The following is a 7,418-nucleotide window of genomic DNA, read 5'->3' on the forward strand; positions in this document are numbered from 1 at the left end:
AATAAATTTATTGAGGGGGGGGCTGCTATATTTGAAGAACATAATAAAAATATTCATAAGCTTAAAGAAGGTATAATATTTAAAAATCCTTTTCTTAAATAAATTCTTCGTCTTATTGTTCGTTCATATATTATATTTGCAATACTAAATAAACCAGAAGAACATAAACCATGGGCAATTATTATAATTAAAGCCCCAATTATACCTATATAACTTAACCTTATAATTCCAGCTAAAGCTAAACCCATATGAGAAACAGAAGAATAAGCAATTAATAATTTTATATCTCTTTGACGTAAACAAATTATAGAAATAACTACAGCTCCGAACAATGAAATATTTATAATTAATAAATTTATAAATTTAAAATCTAAAAATATAATTATTACTCGAATAAGCCCATATCCTCCTAATTTTAATAAAACGCCAGCTAATACTATTGATCCAGAAATTGGGGCCTCTACATGAGCCTTTAATAACCATAAATGAAAAAAATATATCGGTGGTATTTTAATTAAAAATACTAACACTATACTTAAATATAAAATTAATCTAAAAGAAATTTCTAAATTAAAAAAAGTTAATCTTCCATATATATAAAAAATAAAAAAAATACCTAATAATAATGGGAATGATCCAAATAATGTATATATTAACAAATAAAATCCAGCATCTAAACGTTCTGGTTGTCTACCCCATCCAATAATTAAAATTAAAATTGGAATTAATCTAGCTTCAAAAATAAATAAAATATAAATAAATCTATTGATATAAATGATAATAATAAAAAAATTATTAATAAACAAATTAAAAATAAAAAAAGATCTCTATATTTATTTTTTCTATATAAATTTTCAGAAGCTATGATTATTAAAGAACCAATTCAAATACTTAATAATCTAAGACAAAAAGATATAATATCTATACCTAATATATATCTAATATTAATTATATAATTCTGTATTCTAAATCCAAGTATTAAAAAAAAACTAATAATAAATATTATAAATTGAATCAATCAAAATATATTTAAATAACTTAAAGGTATCAATATTACTAATATAAGAATATATTTTATCATAATAATAATATAGAATTTAAATAATCATTTCCATATCTTCGAATTATTAATACAAGCATTGCTAAACCTAAAGCACCTTCGCATACACTTACGGTTAAAAATATTATTAAAAAAAAATAATCTCTTAAATTAAATCTTAATACTAATCCTATATTAAAATATAAAGAAATAACTAAAAACTCTAATCTTAATAATATCAATAATAAATAATTACTTTTTATAATAAAAAATAATAAACCAATAATAAACATTACTCTTCTAAATATATAAAAATTAATTATCATTATATTTTAACTTAAATAATTTAATTAAAATACTGGTCTTGTAAACCAGAAATGAAATATTTCTTTAAGTTTCAGAAAAAGAAAACTCTATCCTTAATCTCCAAAATTAAAATTTTATTTAAACTATTTTCTGATATAATATATTTCTTATTAAGAATAAATTTATCCTTATCCATTATAGTATTACTTATTAATCATCCAATTTCAATGGGAATTATTATTCTTTTACAAACAATTATAATTTCCTTAATTATTGGATTAATAAATTTAAATTATTGAGTATCTTATATTCTATTCATAATTATTGTAGGAGCATTGATAATTATTTTTATTTATATAACAAGAATTTCCTCCAATAATAAATTTAAAAAATTTTATAATATTTTAGTTACTTTTATTATTATTAATCTTATTAATATTTTAATAATTTATATATATGACTCTTATTTTATCTATTTTAAAAATTCTAATGAAATATTTAATCCTCACAACATAGAACTATTCTTAAGAAAATATTTTAATTATCCTAATAATTTTATTTTAATTATAATTATAACTTACTTATTAGTAACTTTAATTACAATTGTAACAATTACTATAAATAATTTCGGGCCCCTACGTAAAATATTCTAATGATAAATTCACCCTACCGAAAATCTAACGCTTTATTTAAAATTATTAATAATTCACTTATTGATTTAGCCTCTCCTTCAAATATTTCCTATTTATGAAATTTTGGAAGTTTATTAGGAATTTGTCTTTTAATTCAAATTATTACAGGTTTATTCTTAGCTATACATTATTATCCCCACACTGAACTAGCATTTAATAGAGTAAGAATCATTTGTCGAGAAATTAATTTTGGATGATTAATTCGAACTCTTCATGCCAATGGAGCATCAATATTTTTTATTTGTATATATATTCATATTGGACGAGGAATTTATTACGGGTCCTCAAATCTAAAAAGAACATGACTAATTGGAGTAACAATTTTTTTATTATCTATAGCAACAGCTTTTCTTGGGTATGTTTTACCTTGAGGACAAATATCTTTTTGAGGGGCTACAGTAATTACTAATCTTATTTCAGCTATCCCTTATTTAGGAAACTCTGCTGTAATTTGAATTTGAGGGGGATTTGCTGTAGATAATGCTACATTAACTCGATTCTTTACTTTTCATTTCATTCTCCCCTTTATTATCCTTAGCTTAATTATTATTCATTTACTTTTTCTTCATAAATCTGGATCATCAAATCCCTTAGGATTAAATAATAATTTAGATAAAATTCCATTTCATCCTTACTATTCCTTTAAAGATTTATTAGGAATGCTAATTATAATTTTTAGATTAACTTTAATTACTCTAACCATACCTTATATATTAAGAGATCCTGATAATTTTACGCCAGCTAATCCTTTAGTTACTCCTATCCATATTCAACCTGAATGATATTTCTTATTCGCTTATGCAATTCTTCGATCTATCCCCAATAAACTAGGAGGTGTTATTATTATATTCCTTTCAATTATAATTTTATATACGCTGCCAATTATTAATAATAAAAATTCAAGAATTAATTTTTACCCTATTAATAAAATATTATTTTGAATATTTGTATCTATCATTTTAATTTTAACATGAATCGGCATATCCCCCGTAGAAAATCCTTATATTAACTTAGGGCAATTTTTTACAATTTGTTATTTTTCCTACTTTCTAATAAGATATTTATTTATAAATATATGAAATAAATATCTCTATTTATAGTTAATGAACTTGAATAAGTATATACTTTGAAAGTATAATAAAGAAATACAAATTTCTATTAACTTTTTAGGTAAATATTTTAAGTACAATTATATCTTAAGCCTAAAAAATTAGTACTTAAAATATCTCCCTAAAAAGTTAAAAAATAATAATAATAATAATTATAATAATATATAAACTAAATAATAATTAATAATAATATACTAATAATAAATATAATTATATATACATATATAAATAAATTAAATAATTTATATTTATAAATATTCTATAAATATATACTTAAAATTTTAAATTTTTAACTAAATTAAATCTATAACTGTACTTAAAATATTTCCTTAGCCTAAATTACTAACTCTAAATGTCCAACTTTAAATAATTTAAACTTTAATACTTAAAATATTTCCTTATTTATAATTATTATATAGATAATTGTACTTAAAATATTTACTTATTTATAATTATATTATTAATTGTACTTAAAATATTTCCTTACTTATAATTATTATATAGATAATTGTACTTAAAGTATTTCCTTACTTATAATTATTATATTACTAATTGTACTTAAAATATTTCCTTATTTATAATTATTATACAGATAATTGTACTTAAAATATTTCCTTATTTATAATTATATTATTAATTATACTCAAAATATTTCCTTAAACTAAAATAATTATATTTTAAATATTTAAAAATCCTAAACTATATAAACTTTAATACATTAAATATTAACCTAAAATATAATATAAAAACTATATATATATATATATATATAATTAAGTTAAAAATTTAAAAATATATAAATTATAATAGAAAAAAATAATATTAATAAATTTAAAGAAATAGGTAAATAATTTTTTCAACATAAATTTATTAACTTATCATAACGATACCGAGGTAAAGATCCCCGAACTAAAATTCATAAGTAAACTATTAAACTCAACTTTAAATAAAACACTCAAGATCAAATATTACCCCCTAAAAAAATTATTCTACATAATATTCTTATAAATAAAATTCTTGCATATTCTGATAAATAAATTAAAGCAAATCCCCCTCTTCTATACTCAACATTAAAACCAGAAACTAATTCAGATTCCCCTTCAGCAAAATCAAAAGGAGTTCGATTTGTTTCAGCTAACCTAGTAATAAATCATATAAAACATAAAGGAAATATAAAATAAATAAATCAAACTATTTCTTGAAATTTAATAAAATCCAAAATATTAAAACTTATAATTATACAAATAAAAGATAATAAAATTAATACTAATCTTACTTCATAAGAAATAACTTGAGCAATAGCCCGTAATCCTCCTAATAAAGCATATATAGAATTTGAAGATCATCCAGCCAATATAATTCTATATACTCCTAATCTTGACACTCTTAAAATAAATAAAACCGACAAATTAAAATTTAAATTTACACTTAAAAATGGTATTGATAATCATAATATAACCACTAAAAATAAATTTATAATAGGAGAAATATAATATAAATTAATATTAGATTTTAAAGGAAAAGTTTGTTCCTTCAAAAACAATTTTAAAGCATCTCTAAAAGGCTGAATCATACCTAAATATCCAACTTTATTAGGACCCTCTTACGAATTTGAATTCCCCCTAAGACCTTACGCTCTAATAATGTTATAAAAGCAACGCTCAAAAATACTATCACTACTAAAATTAATCTCAAAGAAAAAACTATAATCTTATCTAAAAAAATCATTTGTTATTTGTATATAACATACATAAAAAGATTCTAAATCTTACACAATTTTCTGTCAAAATAACATTATTATTATTCTAAAATAATTAATTTAATAAAATTTTGGTCCTTTCGTACTAAAAATTCTTAATAAAATTAAGATAGAAACCAACCTGGCTTACACCGGTCTAAACTCAGATCATGTAAAATTTTAATGGTCGAACAGACCAAATTAATTTAGCTCCTACACCAAATATAAATTTTAATCCAACATCGAGGTCGCAAACTTTTTTTTTGATTTGAACTCTAAAAAAAAATTACGCTGTTATCCCTAAGGTAATTTAATCTATTAATCTTTATTAAAGGATCATTTTTTCATAAATTAATGTTTTTATATAAAAAAAGTTTATTAAATTTTTAAATCACCCCAACTAAATAACAAGTAAAATTTATTATATAAATTCTAAAAAATAAATTTATTATATTATTAAACTCTATAGGGTCTTCTCGTCTTTAATTAATATTTAAGCTTTTTAACTTAAAAATAAAATTCAATTTAAATTAATCTGAGACAGTATTTTTCTCATTCAACCCTTCATACAAGCTTTCAATTAAAAAACTAATGATTATGCTACCTTTGCACAGTCAATATACTGCGGCCATTAAATTCCTCATTGGGCAGGTTAGACCTTAAATTATTTTCAAAAGGACATGTTTTTAATAAACAGGTGAAAAAAATATTTGCTGAATTCCTTAAATTAACCTTAAACAAACAATTATATATATATATATATATTATTTACTAATTTAATCATTATTTCATAAATTTATTAATTTAACTTATTATTTTAATAAAAAAATTAAAATATTAATATAAATTTTATACTATAATAAAAAAATTATAACACTTTTTTAAAAATGAAAATTTCTAATCCTATTTCTTTATTAATAAATTTATTATTTATAATTATCTATTTAAAAGCTCATCCCTTAAAATATAACCCAATAAAAATAACTTATTAATAAATAAAAATATTATTAATTATTAGTAAAATTAAATTTTTTTCTTAAAAAACTAGATATATTTAAAATCGAATAGCATTTCACCTCTAAATCTATATTAATAATATTTATTTTACAATAAAAATTATATAAATTTAACTCTTTTAAATTCGAGAAAATTATTAATAAATAAATTATATTTAATTAACCCTGATACACAAGGTACTAAAAATAAATTATTCTTTTAAAATTTTAAAAAATTTCTTTCACAATACTAATAATCTATAATTAAAATAATTATTTGATTTAATAATAAAACTCTAATATTTTTATTTCAATAAAATTTATAACTTAAATAAAAATAATTTTTTTAAATTCAAACTATACTGAATTTCACAGTAAACTTTTTAGTGTAAATAAAATACTTAATAATAAGCTCTAATTTGATCTTTCTAGATACACCTTCCGGTACCTCTACTTTGTTACGACTTATTCCACTTTAAAGTGAAAGTGACGGGCAATATGTACATATTTTAGAGCTTAAATCATATTAATAATTTAATTAATATTACTTTTAAATCCGCTTTATTATTAATAATTATATTAATAAATCAATATAAATTAATTTAATGTAACCCATTTAATCTTTTTCATAAATTACATAATGATCTGAAATTTTTTCTTAAAAAAACAACTAAATATTTAATTTCAATAAAAATATTTTTAACGACGATATATAAACTTAAAGAAAAAGTAATTAAATTCGTGGACTATCAATTAATAAACAGGTTCCTCTAAATAGACTAAAATACCGCCATTTTTTTTAATTTTGAAGACCATAACTTCTAATAATTAAGCTTACTATATTTACATTTAAAATAATAGGGTATCTAATCCTAGTTTAAAAATAAATTTCCTAACTTCATTAATTTTAAATAAATTTTATTAATAATTTAAAATTTCACCTAATAAACTTTTACTTATATTTTAAATAAACTAATTAATTAAAGCTTAAAAATTTTATAATGCACTATTTGTATAACCGCTACTGCTGGCACAAATTTTGTCAGTACTTAAATTTTTTACTAAATCTAAGTTTCCTTAATATTTAATCATCTTTATTGCATAACGATTTATTTAAAAATCAAAACTTACATATAATTCATAAGTTATATAAAAAAATGAACTAAAATATTCAATTTTTAAAAATCCCGCCTATCTACTAGACATACTAATCTTGGGGGCCTAAGACAGTACAAAATTTTCCAAAATTTTATATAACTTTTTTATTCAAAAATTATTTTTTTTGATACCTTAAGATTTCCCTTCTTTTTAGTAAAAAAATCATTAATTTTTTGAATAAAATTTCTATATTAAAAAAAGACAAATTCCCGACCTATAGAATTTGTCCATCCCATTTTATATAGAAATCGTATATTAATCCCAAAAATTTCGCTTTATAATTAAGATTGCCCCCAGGGTAAAATCTATTTTATCAACCTCCCTCACTTTTTAAAAAAAAATTTTTTTTTTTTGATTTTTTTTTGCATTTTTTTTAAAAGG

General features: G+C 19.7%; 1 pseudogene; it reads left to right on the forward strand.

The window, feature by feature from the left end:
• The first annotated feature begins 1,667 nt into the window (after positions 1-1,667).
• Positions 1,668-5,276, forward strand: LOC132695970 (cytochrome b-like; annotated as a pseudogene).
• The last annotated feature ends 2,142 nt before the right edge of the window (positions 5,277-7,418 follow it).

Source organism: Cylas formicarius, unplaced genomic scaffold, assembly GCF_029955315.1.
Source record: "Cylas formicarius isolate icCylForm1 unplaced genomic scaffold, icCylForm1.1 PGA_scaffold_183__1_contigs__length_9780, whole genome shotgun sequence".
In the NCBI taxonomy this organism is placed as follows: domain Eukaryota; kingdom Metazoa; phylum Arthropoda; class Insecta; order Coleoptera; family Brentidae; genus Cylas; species Cylas formicarius.